Raw genomic sequence first — 17,464 nt, forward strand, 5'->3', positions numbered from 1 at the left:
CAGAGTGCTAGTTCATTGTGTAGTAGACGGGTCTTGGGGGACAAGCATAAACAGTGGATTCCCTATCAAATAGCACACTTAGCCTGGGAGAGAAATGTTATGGGTCTCTCATAGCCAGGATGAACAGTGTTTCATTGAAAACGTTCTCACTCTAAACTCACAGGGATCCTGATTTCTAAATTGGTTTCAATTAAATATATTTTTTCCCTTCAAAGAAAACAACATACACCTTTAATCTCTTCTAACTATTGGCAGATCTGTGATGCTATAGCACTCCACACCTTCCCAGTGGCTGCAATTACACACATCAAGTTTCAGAATGGATGACAAGGTAAGATTCTGGAGGTAAAAGGCTACCACTTATGGTCCCTATTTTGCTCTCATGTGTCACAGCCTTTTATTGTCAGGAGTTATTTAGAGAAACAGTCACCGGCTAACAAAACCATCTGTTAGTTAACAACAGCAAAATATGAGGCTATTTCAAATGGCATGGGGCATTTCAAGTTAAGGGGAGAGGGGTGCCAACTATTTTTTCCCTTCAGTCTTTCCTTGTTAAAGAAGAATGCATTTGTTATCAAAGCCAGTTTGGCTAATGTGCTTTCACCTCATACATATCTAGAAATCAAAGCTGCCCAGAAAGTTATTTGAGGGTATGTTCTCCCTTTGGAGCCCATCTTGCTCCAGTCATGCTAATAGGAATTTCATGTGCGCATCAAGAAAACAATATAGCCTTTATGCAATTCAACCAACACGTCCTACTCAGAACATGGTAGATGTTAGGAGAGCAAAAACGGTCTCATTAGACAGATTTGGTAAAATCCTTCACCTTTGTGCTTTTTGTACTACTCCATTACTTTTCCCAGCCGGGGATGGAGGGGTGGTAGATGAAGAATCTCTGTGCCCCTCCTTTTCCCTCAGCCAGATAGTTTCCCAAATCAGCTAAATATAACTCCATTTATTGTCATGCTAAAACGTTCTATTTAGCTGTGTTTAACTGGATATCATGATTCCATGGGCTGACCTTTCGCTCCTGGGAAGTCGTTTTAAATTCAATCCCCAGCAAAGGAAAATCCTTCCAATTCGTTGGCTGTGAAAGGTCACAAGTGAGATGTGTTTTGATGGTATCTGCCCATGGCTTAATTCTCAGTAAACCTGAGCACTAACTGGGCCTCAATTGTCTTTTGTCTTGGGAATCTGAGTTCTAAGAAGCCTGGGAGAGCTGAGTGGGAGACATGGGCTGAGTTGCTGGCATCGGGCAAGGGCACACAAAGGTACCAGCTGAAAGGTGAGGTTTATGGTGCTAAGTTAGGTCAATGCTGCCTCCTTTCTGAGCTGATGGGGGATTCAGACAAAATATATAGTTTCTCTCCTTGTTTCATTTGATCTCTTTAAGAGGGACATTTCCCACTTTCTGGGAGGCAGAGAGGGCTTAGGTGAGGTAGGGAAGGAACTAGAAGTGTGTGAACCAGTCAAGAGGAAATTGGAGTATCCTGAGCATTTGGCTATTTCAAGACCCAGAGCATAAACTCAGTGTCCCAAGTTTGAATATTTCCGTCTCAGGACCTTTTTCTTTCTCTTCATGGTTCAGCAGCACTTCAGTCTATTCTGTGCTCCTCACCATCATCACCAGGCTACTTTTTAACTGAATTAAAATACTTTCATTAAATCTTATCAAAGCACCTCGCCTCTTTAAAACAAATCATGTTTTAGCAAGCAATGTTAGGATTTTGTCAGAGATTTTTAAACAGTTTAGTGGATGAGATATTGGATAAGATTCTGGACTTTTAAAATTTTACTCCATTACAACTTTTTAGTGACTCTATGCCATAATATTTCAATCAACAACTATATTATTTGGCTCCTTTCTGATTTAGAAAGAAACTGAGAAGGCACTCTGTCCTTTCCACCACTTCATTCCTCTATTATGAACATAAACCACACTCTAATCTAGCAAGTATTCAATGTTTCCTGAAAACAACTTGGAATTTTATTCTTCCATGTATATGTTTCTGTTGCTTCCTCTTCCTGGGACATCTTCATTTTCTCATCAAAGTTCCGTTCATGCATAAAGACCAAAATGTCACTTCTTTCTGGAAAGGCTTCAAATGCCTTCTCCTCCCCACCTGTGGAGAAGGCAAGCACAGCTTCCATAGTACTTTGTCTGTGTAACTATTATACTTTATTTGGTTGTGGTACATTTATCTGTCTCGCACCCAACCCAGCTCCTTGAGGGCAGAAGCTAGGCCTTCTTCACCTTTAAACCCCTGTATTTAGCTCATGGATTACTCCAAGAAAGGAAGATTTTAGCCTTCCTATCACAGAAATATAAGCAGTTAGACTTTTGATACCAAGCTTTTTAATGCTAATGAAAGAAAATAAAATGATGTTTCTCCTATCAAATGTTTCTTGAAAGTTCATAGCAGCCAAAGAAATAAGCAGAAAGCAAGGCATTCATTCTCTAATAGCAGTAAGGGTAGCTCTTTGGTAATAAAGAGAATACTCTATCTTTCCCCTTTTCTTTCTGTTGTCAGTTTTTCTCGGAAATACCTGGTTTTGGAGACAACTTGTAGAATGTTAACCGAGAGTACCAGTGGGGAGAAATGGCGGTGGCTCTGAAGGGTAAGTGGAAGCTTACTTGGTCTCATTCTCCAGGTTCTCATTTTCTTCTCTCCTCCTGAGTCTTCCACCCAGCAGACTGCAGGCTAGCTGTGATTCCTGAGGCTTCTGGAGAGGAGAAAAAAGTATACGATATGGAGATGCTGAGTTAAGCCATGTGCTGCAAAAACAGAATTTGGTGATCAAGGAAAGTTGATAGAAAAGCCACATGCCCTGTCTCATTTACCATTAATGAGAGATGGTACTCAGTGACCCAGAGGGTGATCCTAGGTGTTGATGTCAATCTCAAATCATGGCAGTCTCTGTCCCTCTTCAGGGGACAGATGCTATTCAGATGTTAGTCTAACCCAGTGTATGTGTCAGGACTGTTGGTTGCAAGAATCCAGTATGGCTGGTAGAAACAGAAAAGCCCCTCAATCTCCTGGTGGGTCAGGGACTCTAACTTAGGTGCTATACAATCAGTAACAATGACCAACTATGAAAAAGTCTCTGCTTGATTTTCTGCCATACTGCTTTTGTCTTGACAAAGGTCAGTGTACCTTGCTTGTGATAGGTAGGCATAAAAATAGAGAGCTGTCAATGTAGATTTTCAAATTAAAAGAAATTCATGCCATCTGGTTTTTAGATATGCTGTGAGCTCCTCAGAGGCTGGCATCATATCTTAAACATTAATCATCACTGTATTCCCAATATTTAGTATAGCATTTGACACACAGTAGGCATGTAATTCATTATTGTTGAATGAATGAGTGAATGAGTGAAGGCGAGTTGCTTAAAAGCCAGTAGTGTATTTCAGCATTGCAGATTCATCATTCTTTCATTTAGCAACATTTTTTGAGAAGTTGCTTTTATGTGAAAAGCACTCTACTGGATACCATGGGAATCTGAAATAGCCCTAATGCTATTATACTAATAATTACAACAACTACTAATAATTACAACCACACAACAATAGCCAACATATATTGTATACTCACTAGATGACAAACACTGTGCTAACTGCTTCATGAGCATTCATTTAGTTCTCACAACTCTGTGAGGCAAGCATGCTATTAAGATTTTCATTTATAAGGAAAGAACTGATTTTCAGAAAGGCTTAGTAAATGAAACCAAGTTGGGCATATGATGTTTATGCAGCAAAGTTAGGGAGATACAGGAGTCATCTGAAATGTCTTAAATATCACAAGACAATACATTTGCAGTACTCAAATTTCATTCAAAGAGTCCCTGAGTGCAAAATGGATACAGCTGAGGAATCAGAACCTATCTGGTAACTTTTGTGTAACCTGTATATTAGCACTAAAGAACTCTGCTTTATTCATTCATTCATTCAACAAACATGAATGGCATGCCTGTCATGTGCCAGGAACTGAACTAAGCATTGAGGGCAGTTTGGGGAGAACTGGAAGAAGCCAGACAAATATGTAAATAGATAATTGCCATTCATAAAATAAGTACTATAATAGAGGTGGAAACATATTTCAAAGGAATATTTTCAACAATTTGCCATTAAGTATGTCACTTGCAGTGGGTGTTTGTGGTTATCTCTGTTAGGTTAAGAAAGGTCCTTTTATTTCTAGTTTGCTAAGAGTCAGGGTTTTTTTCCCCAAATCATGAATGGATGTTGCATTTATTTCCAATGTTTTTTCTATATCTTATCAAATTTTTTTTTTGTCTATGGAGATTATTTTTCTTCTTTTATTTATTAATGTGGATACTTATATTATCTGTAATGTAATATTTCCTAATATTAAAACAACGTTGCATTTTGGGGATATACCATACTGTTTTAGACCTATTTATATTCTCTTTCCTGTTTATTTATTCTTCATACAGTCTTGTTAAGTTGTGTATTTGTAGGAATTTATCTATTTCATCTAAAATTTTAAATGTGTTGGCATAGGGTTATTCACATTATTAATTTATTATTTTTAATTTATATAGCATCTGTAGTTATGGCCTCTTCATTTTTAATATTATTTATTTAATCTTTCTTTTTTCTTAACATTATAAAAAACTTCTCAAAGTATTTTGTTTGTACAAATTTAAAGGATACAAATGAAACTTTGTTGGATGGATATATTGTATAGTGGTGAAGTCTGGGCTTTTAGTGTATCCATCACCTGAATAATCTATATTGTGCCCATTAAATAATTTCTCATCCTCCACCCTCACCAGTCTTCAACATCTATCATTTCACACTCTCTGTCTATATTTACACATATTTGACTTTCTTTTTCTGAGTAAACTTCTCCATTTTATTAGTTGTTTTAATGACCCTACTTTGGCTTTGTTTAACTATAATTATTTTCTAATTTCATGATAAACAGGTGTTTTTTTTTTGTCTTTCTTTTTTTTTTCTACTGTAAGAATGCAAAGCTATACATTTCCTTCCAAGAAATGCCTTAGCTGCATCCCTCAAGTTTTGATATGTTTATTTTTTATATGTAGTTTATTCAAAATATTATACAATAATCTAATTTCTATTATGATTTATTTTTGCCATTAGTTATTTAAAATAAGTTTTAAATTTTCCAATGAAATAGATTTTTTATTTTGTTCTTTTTGAAATGTTATCTTTATTATATTGTGGGCTGAGAATGTGACCTACAGAGAGTTTTTGAAATTTGACTTGCTTTATAGTATAATGCATGGTTAATTTTTGTAAATAGCCCTTGTATGTTTGACAATCAGTTGGATGCAGTGTTCTACAATATATCCTTTAGGTCAGGTGTGTTATTTGTGTTGTTCAAATCTATATCCTTGCTGTTCTTGGTTTGCTTGATCTGTCCATTACTGAGGGAAATGTATGCACATAGAAATTTCTCTTAACTGGTATCTCAATTTTGTATTAGTATATTTTGAAGCCATAACACATATTTTAAACTTTTAGAAATTTAAAATTGTTATGTGTTCCTTGTGAATCGAAGCTTCTATTATTATACAGTGACCATTCTTATTTCTAATGACCATTCTTATTTCTGATAATGCCTTTTACCTTAAGGTCTATTTTGTATGATATTAATATAGGACCACCAGCTTTTATTTTTTTTTTGGTTCATATTTGCTCAGAAGGAAATATTTTCAAATGGTTTATAGTCACTAATTCCAGGTGATGAGTTGAAAAGTAATTGTTATTTTCTTTATGCTTTTCAGAATTTTCCAAATTTTCTTTAAGAAGAATATACTACTTTTATAATTAGGAAAAAAGTTTTTTAAGAGACATGGTCTTGCTCTGTTGCCCAGCCTGGTGTGCAGTGGCATGATCATAGCTCACTGCAGCCTCAAACTCCTGGGCTCAAGTGATCCTTCCACCTGAGCCTCCTGAATAGCTGGGACTACAGATACATGCCACCATACCCAGCTAATTTTTAAATTTTTTTGTAGAAATGGGGTCTTGATATGTTTTCCAGACTGGTCTCCAACTCCTGGCCTCAGTGATCCTTCCTCTTTGGCCTCCCAAAATGCTGGGATTACAGGTGTGAGCCACTGTATCTTCCCTATAATTAGGAAAACTACATTTTAAAAATTTGATTGAAAAAGTGATTAGGAGTCAAAAAATATTTTCCTTTTTTATCAGGCTTAGTATTTTCTGGCCAGTTTCTCAAACAGCTAAACATGCATATAAAGAGTTTATATGTTATGCAAGCAGCTTTTAGCACTGAAACACATATGAGGTCTTTCCTGATAAGAAAGAAAGCCAAATAGAGTAGTATTCTATTCTGCCTACTGGACTATGTATTATCAGGAATGTTGGAATGTGGTGTCTTAACTAATGCTTCCAGGCAGAATTAGTTACCTTCTGGATTTTCACCCCTTTTCTGAGTTCCTGGTTTTCGAGCACTCCTCCCTCTACCTTGTGGGCTTTAAGTTGCTAGGGGACAGGATCTCTCTCTGGGTGGGGCCCAGGCTGTCAGCTAACAAGATCTATCCTACAGGAGGGGTGGTATGCAGGAAGCAAGGTCCAGCCTCAGAGCATTGGTGGGTGTCTGGGGTTTGAGGGCTGAGCCCAAAAGCTGGACTCAGTATGTTTGGCACTCAGTGTCAGGGCAAAAGGAATGCTGGCCAATGTTGTCAGGTTAAGCCAGTATTTACTAAGTGAAAACATCTTCACAAACACCAATCCTTGTAACAACCCTGTAAAGAATGCATTGTCCCATGTAGCAAATTGTATGGATTGGCTTGCTCCACCTATCCTAGCCTTTCTGGTATGCCTTCTTGATACATAGAGGCTATACAACTAAAAATGACATTTCCTACATGCCCTTGTAGCTATGATTTTGGATGCAATCTCAGTTTTATCATTTGTACTCTCATGAGACTTGAATTAATAACAGAGTTGAATATAGGAATAGAGATTAGGCATGAGGCATCTATCTTGCTATTTATTATAATAAAGAGAAGACAGAAGTAAGTTGCTCTAGGAGCTGGAATTTGTACCCGGAAACACAGCCTTAGGCCTAGTCATCTAACCCTTCCAATGACTGGGAAAGGTACTCATACTCAGTAATAAAGTCCTTTTTGTTTTAACTAGTTAGAGTGGATTTTGTTATCTGGAGCTGTGATCTGATGAATATACCCATTGTACAGAATAGGAAATTGAGAGTTGGCGATGGAGAGTGACTTGCCCAACATCTCACAGCTAATGAATGTCAGAACTGGACTGTGAGCCTAGGTCCTTCAATGCCAAACAGGGCTCCTTCAGCAGCAGGACAAGTAGCAGATTTAGAGATCAGGCTATGAAAGCCCCCAGGGCCATTGCAATGGTACTAAGAAACCACACATGCAGATCTAAGGTCTTGGTGCATTGATGGTGCTTTGATGACGTTATTGAATAAGAGCTGCTGCTACTCCCCACTAGCATGGGATGGAAGTAGATCGCTCCTCACCCATCCTACTCCCATTATGTTCCATTTTTCTGTGGCCTTTTTGGCCATTCTACTCAATGTATTGCTTGCCCACCTGTATTTCTGTGTTAATATTGAGACTGCACACAGATTTGTCTGCTCATTCATCCATGTTCATGGGGTTGTATGCTTCTTTACTGATCTTACACTATTTTATTGCTTCTTCAAAACTTTTTGAGAATGAAAGAGGAGAGAGCTAACCTGTAAGTTGATATACAGATAAACAAATATTGAATTGTAATTATGAGATTACTCATCTGTCTCCTACTAGGTTGTTTAAGGTAGATGTCCTGTCCATTTTAGTCCATTGTTGTTTTGTTTATGTCTCTCCTTATAACTTGTGATTCTTTCATTTCTTTGTTTCATTTTGTTTATTTACTTTTATAATTTCCATACTAGGAAATAAGCTTTATAGGAGCAGGGTGCAAGTGATATCCTTGCACAAGGAAGCCATTTGAAAATGTTTACTGAACAAATGAATGAATGAATGAGCAGCAGAGACCATGCCTTGTCTTTTCATCTTTATATTTTAGCATCCAGTCTAAAACTTGACACAGAGGGTGCTGATTCATTCATTTTATTGAAAAAGAATAAAACAAGCTATCATATATATACATAACCTACATTCAGGAATAAAAATTTTGTTTTTTAATTTCAATGTCTTCAAAACTGGAAGCTTTGGGCTGTTCATCACTCACTTGCTATTTATTCAACAACTATCTGTAGAGTGAGTTAATACAAAGATAAGTAAGACACATCTTTCATGGCTTCAGCTTTAGCAGAGAATCCAACACATTATATATATTTAATATATTTTATAAATAAATAAACAAACAAAGGAAAGTTAAATTTCTGGATGTTGCTATTACCCATAAAAAAGAAATTCAGCACTTTGAGGCAATAGGATAACTTCAGCTATGCAGCATTGATTGGAATGGAAATCTTTTTACACCAGACAATATTTCCTCAGTGGCTTTCTCTCTGGTTGTTTCTTGTTTGGTTAGTCATGGAGAACAGGGATCTACAATACCTTTTTCTCTGAATGTTGTTAGTGGGTGAGCAATGCCTCTGGACACCACTCACAGAGCTAAGGCACTAACAGGAGAGAGTAGAGAACAGGATAATGAGAAAGCAAAAAGAAAGAGAAAAGGGAAATGGAAGAGGTCAGGTGATGAGAGCAAGGGAAAGAATGGAGGAGGAGGAAGAAATAATAATAATGTTTAATGCCTGCCAGTTATTGAATGCCTATCACAGAGGTTCTACGTTGTGTTCAATGCATGTATTATAGCTAATCTTTACAACCCAGCCAGTAAGGTCAGTAGCATTTATTATTTTCATTGTGTAGATGAGCAGACCAAGGTTCAGTGAGGTTAATAAGTAACTTGCATAGCCACACACTGCTAAGAGGGAAAGCCAGGATTTGTCTCAGGAGTGTCTGACTCAATGCCATGGTATGTTCACCTGGTGAAGAATGACAGAGATCTACCAACGGGGTCCTGCATGCCTCCCATGGGGCAGGGTGGATATCAACATTTTAAAGTATTATCTATTTATCTGAGAATTCACACGCACCCACACACATACACATGCACACACACAATCAGAGAAAAAGAAAAGAAAAATTAGTTAATTTCTGTGTACACTTTGACCAAAGGCTTCTGAAATAAACACTTAGCAGAAAAGAGGCATAATAGACGACAACTGGGCCAACATTCTGAAATGTCCTAATTCCAGAAGTAAAGCAAAACCCCTAACTCCAGCCTCACCCTCCACATATAGTGAGCAGAGTAAATAAAGCCACTTAGACAAAAAAAGCAACAGGAAAATAACAAACAAAAGTTGAGGGGCCATGAATATACTTTCTGAAAGTCCATTCCCCAAAGGGTTGAGGTCAGGCATATGGTTTTATTCACGAAACCCTAAACAAAGGACTTAGGCTATTTTATGCCCCGATCATTATTGTTGGTTAAATTAAAGCATGATCAAAAAAGTGTAATGGAATATTAATTTCAGTTACTATAGCTAATTGAAAACACAGCAAGACTTGCGACTATGGAAAATGAAGTGAGAACACTCAGATGCACGTCCAAGTCTAGCTTACCCTTTCCAAGTTGGGCAGTAACATATTTACAAAAAATGGCCATTATCCCTAGAGTCTACACTTAAGTGCACCAGGAGAAATACTTGGCCTGGGAAAAAGGAAAAACAACTAACTCTCAGCTATCAGCAGACTTCAAAAATTCAAATTCAATTTAAAAACTATCAATTGTTAATTTGTTCACATGAAAGACATTACAAAAATATATAATTCCTTTCAATCCAAGGGCTGAGTGTTTTTCATCTTGCTGTCTTCAGTCTGAAGCCCAGATCCTGGCATTTAGATGATGTTCAACAATAATTGTTGGGTGAGTGAGTGAATAATTGTTGAAGACCTTTGTTTGCTCTAATAAATGAGAGCCCTGTTTTCTTAGAAAACTGACCCCCTTCCTCGGTGAAAGTGCAGATCAGCAAGATTTGGGGGAGAAAAGACAGCTTTACTTTAGCGTGGCACATAAGTCTGAGAGATGAAAAATGTAAATAGAAATTTCCATGTGTTTTGTTCATGACTATATTCCCAGGGCATAGAACAGTACCTGGTACATGTTAGGGCTCAACAAGTATTTGTTGAATTAATGAATACATGCTTATCAAGGAAGTGGAAGGAGAGAAAGACTTAAGCAAAGGAAGCAAAATGAAGAACTCAGCACTGTACAGTGTGGTTTTATTTCTCTGCTGAGAATTTTGCTAAATTATCAATTCCCAAACATTAAGTGTACTCTTATTTGATGTAAGTGCAAGAATCCTTTCCTCAAATCAGTATAGTCTGCCTTGTAGCATTAACCAGGTTTCTCTTTAAGCCTGGGGGACTAGAGCAATGATTTTAAAGGCATCAGTTCTGGTAACCTAGTGAAAGTTGCTCTACAACAATTTAAGATGCTTGGGGGGCATATCAGGGCAATGCCAGTCATTCTCATGTTACAGAACAGTATGTCCTTAAAGGAAATTCATATTAGGTTTTGAGGATTTGTAGTCTCAGTTTCCACTACTTACTTACACCTGTTGATTTTTCCTTAAAGAGACTTACGCTACTTATTTTTCTTTAAACAGGGGCAGTTTACTGGTTAATCAAGGCCAGTGATGCACAGGCTGTATGTGAGAGGCCATGTCTAAGTAGCACAGAGAGAAATGTTCTCAGGAAAAATGCTCCTAGGATGTGTCCTGAATCTATACATGACAACATAATGGACAGAAACTGGCAAAAAAAAAAAAAAAAACAAGAAAAAAAGCTGGATGCACTTTAGGAGGAGTAATTTGTTTGGGTTTGAAAAAAATGTCATCAATATTCAATAGCTACCCTATATGGCATCTGACTTGTCTTCATAAAACGACTGTGTGTGGTATTCTGTGTATGTGGGTGGCATTTTTTAGGCCTTTTCAGACAAGTATGTATATGTTGTTTATTGTCTTCTCCTTTTGTTATACACTTAACCATCAACTTAAATGAGGAAAAAAGACTGTTGAAACAACATTTATCATTTATTTTCATTTATACAAGTACCACATTTTCTGAATGCATTTTGAATTCAGTTAAAGTAATGGAGAGTTGGTAAAATTTTGTATGAATTTTGAATCCCACAGATTTGAAAAATTGTCACAAAGTTTACTCTTTCTCTATTGTTTCATAATCATACATGGGAGCCAAAGTCATATACTTTTTGAACACATCTCTTTTGAATTGAATTCCCAGAACTGTGGTGCAAAGAGGCAAGCAGCAATTGTCACATAGTAAGAAAATGTTCAGTGGGCTTTTGCATTTTGTTCTATCCCCCCAAAACCCATTTAATTGTGACTTTTTTACATCACTGGGAGAAGTTCTCGGGTGTTAGCGAATACAATGAGGCTCTCTTCAGCAACCAAGAGGAGGGGAAAAGTCACCAGGGCAAGCAATAAAGCCAAGGGGGAACATGGTTTATGAATGAAAAACTTACAGTAGAACTTTAGACAGAAAAAAGTTGACAATGCAAGTTAAAGCTGGCCCCAGGCAGCAATAACTTACTGAAGTGGCATTTATTTGGCTGATAACCCAAGGTCTTGCTGAACTTGCTAGTATAACAGAGGTAATCTTTATGGAAGAATGAATTACAATAGCAGTTTGCAGTAACATTATTTGATCTTTTCATTATTTAGAATGACCTGGTAAGCTCCTGGAAGCTGCAAGTTTCAACTTTCTGCTGTAACTTTGAAATTGAAATGGGAATTTTCTTACCTACCCAAAATATTTTTTCAGTAGGTTTGCAGTATGTCTCACCTGCAGTAGAGCAGGTGATAAAGATATAATGTGTGACTTGACCTCAGATGTAACTGAATTGAAAGTAGATTAGATAGACAATGTATGCTCTGAGAGGTAAAATGACTTGTTCAAGGTCACATAGCCAGGAGACCTGCTTCAGGTGTGATATTGGCAGCTATTATTGGAGAGCTAATTAAGCAGGCTAAGATCCAGAAGGCTCAAGGTAGAAGAGAATTATAAGACACAATGCTTTTATGGAAAACGTGGGCATCATGAGAGCAAAAAGAATGTTGAATTCTTTGTAAAGACTCGTTTTTCTTTCTTCTTTATTCTTCCCTAATTGGGAATGATATTCATTGGCATTAAATAATTTTGTATCTGAAAGTTTGAAATTTATTTACAGTGTATGAAGAATCTTCAATGTATAGATAAATGTTTGTTTAGAACAGAGAGGTCTTTTGGGGGGTGGATTAAGCTTTATCATTTTAAGTTTAACACACTGGGAGCATTTCCTCTTCCAAGGCACATGCACTTTTCCTAACACACCCTCTGAATCCCCAAGAACACTCAGTCTGGGTGGGGTAAACATGTGATGCCACACCTGGAGAAATAGCTGAATCATCTGTCATTTGCAGTTCAGGTATTTGGAGCTGGCTGGAGGATCATGATGAGGCAGGGATCTTGCATTTCTTGTCTACCTCCTCCAATTTCACAGCTCCAGTTGGGGGAGCATTTGGGGCGAGGTAGAGAAAAGTGAGAGAAAAGACTGGAAACATCAGGATGGTCAGTTGGGACCTTGAAAGACTCTTTTCCTCTCCATTGTGCTCCATTATTTTTCTTATCCTACCAACATCTAAGTCTCTCTAATCATCAAAAAGAAAGAACTCACCTCTGTCCTATATTCCTTTTTAACTATTGCCTTCTTCTCTTTCCCCCTTCATACCTCAGCTTCCCAAGAGATTCCTTCTTCCCCTCACATTGGCTTCTAAACTGTTCGACCTGCTGTGGCCTGACTTCTGCTCCCACCTTGCTTCTGTAATGCTTTCACTGGATTCATTAGTGACACAATTGCAAACCTAGTGGGGATGCTAAGGTTCTTCCCTTAGGCAGCATACCCAAGGTTGGCCACTGTGGATCTCCCCCTTATTTTTAAGACTCCTTGGTTCCCACAATTCCTTTCTTACCTTGCTGTCCTCCTACTTCATGAGAGTCTTCCCTTCCATGCTGGCGTCTTCCAGTGGTCTTAGGGCTCCGTGTCTGCTTTTCCTCTTCGTACTGTGTATCTTCTGCTCATACAGCTTCAAACAATTTCTTCTGAGCTCTGGACCTGTATTTCCAATTGCCTGTTGGCAGTCTTTCATGTCTGCGCAGTAGATAGCACAACTTCATTATATCACTGATGCACTGAATGTAGTCTCTTCCCCAAAATCAGTGCTTTGTCTTATATTTCTGATTCTACTTAATAGCTCTACCATACACTGATCCTTTGTGTCAGAAATTTGGGAATTGTCCATAACACTCTCACCCTTGCTACTCACATAATTGTCACCAAATTCTCTTGACTTTGCTTCTTAAATGATTCTCAAGTCTGTATTTTCCTTTGCCTGTCCATTTTCACTACCGTAGTTTGGCTTCTCATCATTTTTTAATTCTAACTGATGTTTTGACTTCCATTCTCTTTCTCCTTATGTTCCATTTTATATACTACTATAAGAATTATCTTTAAGAGATATTAGTCTTAGGTCACTTTTCTGCTTATAATTCTTTAATAGCTTCCCATTAGCTATAGGATAACAATTGAAAACATTAGTGTACTTATTATGTGCCAAGTAGTGTTCTAATTGCTTTATGTATGTTAAGTCATTTAGTTCTCATAGTAATTCTATGAGATAGGTTGCTGTTATTATTTTCATCTCCATTTTATTGATGAGGAAACAAGGACAAAGAAAGGGTAACTTGCCCATTTGGGGCAGGAATTAAACCCAGAGAGTCTGAGTCCAGTATGTATATGTTCTCAACTGCCACTCTATTCTGCCTTTTTGTTGTTAGAATAGAATTCAAGGTCCTTACTGATTTGGTCTCTTCTGATCATGCTGCTTCATTTCTTCCTCTACCTACATCCTTCACCCCAATTATCCTGCCAAACTGGACCACTTGTCATAATCATCAACAGCTCACCATGCTATGTGTGTTTTTGCATATGCTAGTCTTTCTCCCTAGAAAACAGTCACCCACTTCTCACACATGCACGCATACATTTTACTTGGCTGGTAAACTCCTATTTATCCTTCAAGATTCAGCTGAAGTATCACTTCCTACAGGCTAAGTAAGGGTTTTCTCTTTGCTCACCTTTAAATCTGGGGCATACATCTATAATAGAACTCTCTAGTGTGGTCTACTTAGTCATGTTCTGCAACATTCTACATAGTCTCTTCTATGTATAATTGAACCCAGTATGATTGTTGAATAAATGGATGCATATTAAAAGCTATGGTGATGAGTTTATACTTAATTTGGTTATGAAATTTTCAGCCTACTAAACATTTTGAACATGATAATAATAGGATCAGAACTGATACATGGATTAATCTAGTGGCCACGTGAAGCATTGATGGGACAGAAAAGGTCTCAGGCAGTGTCAAGGTACTCCATGATGAGGGCATGACCTATAGTGATAGCAGTGGGAAGACAAAGGAGGGATGGATTTGAGAGATACTGTGACAATTGAATCTATCAGACTGCACTTATTCATTCATTCACAGAATAGTTATTGAGATTCTATACAGCATAGTCCTTGTCCACAAAATTACAGTAGTGAGCAAAACACATAGGTTTCTGCTTTCAAGGAGCTTCTATTATACAGAGGAGAGATCAATAATAAGCAGGTTAAAAAGTAAACAAGAAATAAGTTAGTGTCAGTCATGAAAGTTGCTTTGGGGAAAATGTTAATATCAACAGTGTGGTGTGGCAGAGTTTCTGGGGCCCTATCTCTGCTGGGGTAACAGTTTGGCCAGATGACAAGAAACCGTCCTGGGGGAGAGAGGAGAAGGCACAAACCACCAAGCAGAGGACAATTTTGGTGGCTTTGAGAAGCAGAAACAAGGCCAGTGTGGTTAAATCATGGTAACCCAGGAAAAAGTAGAGAGGTATGAGGTCAGAGCTTACACAGTGAGCTCCAGGCCAGGCAAAGTTCTTTGGTTTTCATTCTAAGCATGAAGGCAATTTACTGGCCATAGTAGAGAAGAAAACACCCATGGCTCTGGGTCATTAATGACAATATGAAAATGAGGAAGTTGAGGATAAGCGCTAGTTTGGTGAGGAAAGAGCATTTTAGTTTGAGGAATTAATTAATGGCTCTGAAAGTTAGAAAATCTGAGTTTAAGGACTGAGGAACTAGTTGCTTAAAGATCAGAGTAGAAGCTCCAGATGTGATGAGCTTGCCAAGAAAGAGAGGGAAGCCAGAGATTCTAAAAGAGAGAACTTAAGGAAGAAGGCCAAAGGTAAAGCCCTGGAGAAGTGGAAATGATGGTACAGAAAGGATCCTCAAAGGAATGTGTAAGCACAGGGAAGAGCTGGCCATATTCTTGACACAGGGATGGGCCCATCGTCAGAAGAGATGGAAAATGCTGTTAGAAGGGAACGGTAGGATGACTATGGTTAACAATGTTGTGTTGTCTATTTCAAAATAGCTAGAAGAGAGAATTTTGAATGTTCTCATCACAAAGAAATAAATGTTTGAGGTGATGGATATGCTAAATACCCTGACTTGATTTTTTACACCATGTGTGTATGTATCCAAACATCGTACCATACCCCTTAAATATGTAACAATTATGATGTGTCAGTTTAAAAAAATGGTGTGAGGAATTTGAGATAGAGGTTAGCTGGGACCAGGCAGCAATGTGGTATAGGCCTTTGGAAAGATGGGCTGTCAAGGTGGGGCTGCCTGGTGAGGGTGGGGAACACAGGCAGGAGAACTTAAGCCAGCAGTAGTGCTGGACCCGGCTAAGCCAACCACGAAGCCCAGGGCCCGGGTCTAGTTTGGTTAAGCACCGGCACGAGGAGCTCACACTGACAGACCTTCCTCAGCGAAGTCTGCCATAAGGTCATTTTCTGTGAGTGAGGTTAACTTGAAGGAAGTCAAGGGATGGGCTTTTGAGGTTGAAGAATATTTAAAACAGCCACTGTGGCCCCCTGTAATAATTAGTCAACAAGGTATGTGTAAAACCATTTCTGAGGATCATCGAGAGCTTAGCTGAGGTTAGAAAGCATTGCTTTATGGTGGCCTAGTTTCCATGGTTTCCTTTCTTATGCAGTTTGGGAGAGGGAGCAGAGAAAACCAATTATTGTCTACAATAAGTCTAGGGTAAGAAATACTAGCTAGACATTAGAGGCTGCTATATATTTTACCCCCAGTGACACAATATTACTTCAAATTTTGTAGAGAAAATAGAAAGATTGTAGGTCAAATTGAAATTTGTTATTTTTTATATTTGAAAAAGCATATATGATTCAGCTCAATGAAAAAAATCTGCAGTAAGTGGAATCAAGGTTTTACATGAACAAGCCTACACTGATTTATATTTAACTCTGATTTTAAAAGAGATTTGAAAATGTTGGACCACTTGTTATAATGATTTGGGCTCTTATCTAGCAAGCGTGTGTATTGGAGACCAAGAATGTACAAATAAATAGTAATGGTATAACACAAATTTCAACTTTTTTGAGTGACACATTAATAATGTGAAGTTTTCCACTGACTGATATTTTAATGTCACACCCCCCACAAACCTATAATTAAAGTTATTTTGGCATTTTCATCTCAAATCCCTGCTTTTTGGGGGTGGGCGGGTTATAATTCCACTTTTAAAACGAGCTTCCAGGTAAAATTTGACATAAAATACAAAGTCTTAATCCTGGCAACAATTTCTCCTCCAGTCTTCCATCATAAAATTTAGGAATATGTGGCTTGTCAGTTTTAAACGTTACAAAGTTATTTTAGAAAGGGAATTGAACCTTTTTGTTTGTTTTGTTCGCCAGAGTATCTACGTGGGAACTACAGTCCATCTGCAGCACAATTCACACAAACATCAGAGGTCACTGTGACATACAGCAGGCAGTCGGCAGTCTCGAGAGAAGGTAGTAGCCCCACTTACTATGCTTCTCTTCTTTTAAGAAGAACATTAATTCATATTTTGTTTGAGAGAAATAATTCTTGCCCTGACATTATTCCCAGGAAGAGAATTTGTGTCTATCGCCACACATTTTAAACAGCATATGAGTGCGTGAGAGCAAAGGCATCGAAACAGAAAACAAATAAACAAAAAAACACAGAGTCAAGGAAGTTGAAGAAGAATCAATAATCTCTCTTTTTGTACAATGCACAAATATTTTAATCTTTTAAGCACATAAATTTCACATGGAATTCTAGTGTTTGCCTCTCTCATGCATTCCTTTTATATATATATACATGTAGATATATGCACGTACATATATATGCATTAATATATATGTAACAGGCAGGGATAAATCGCTTGAAGAATCATTTCCTCCACCCCAAGCTGAATTTGGATTCTGTCATAGGAAGGGGAAAGCTTTAGATACTTCTGAA

General features: G+C 37.7%; 1 long non-coding RNA gene across 1 annotated transcript; it reads left to right on the plus strand.

The window, feature by feature from the left end:
- Positions 1-260: 260 nt before the first annotated feature.
- On the plus strand, positions 261-17,107 carry LOC105855795 (uncharacterized). The gene is made up of 3 exons (XR_001146784.2): positions 261-331; positions 2,532-2,619; positions 16,894-17,107. It is a non-coding gene; the product is annotated as an uncharacterized LOC105855795 (long non-coding RNA).
- The last annotated feature ends 357 nt before the right edge of the window (positions 17,108-17,464 follow it).

This window comes from Microcebus murinus, chromosome 1 (assembly GCF_040939455.1).
Source record: "Microcebus murinus isolate Inina chromosome 1, M.murinus_Inina_mat1.0, whole genome shotgun sequence".
NCBI classification, from domain to species: Eukaryota; Metazoa; Chordata; class Mammalia; order Primates; family Cheirogaleidae; genus Microcebus; species Microcebus murinus.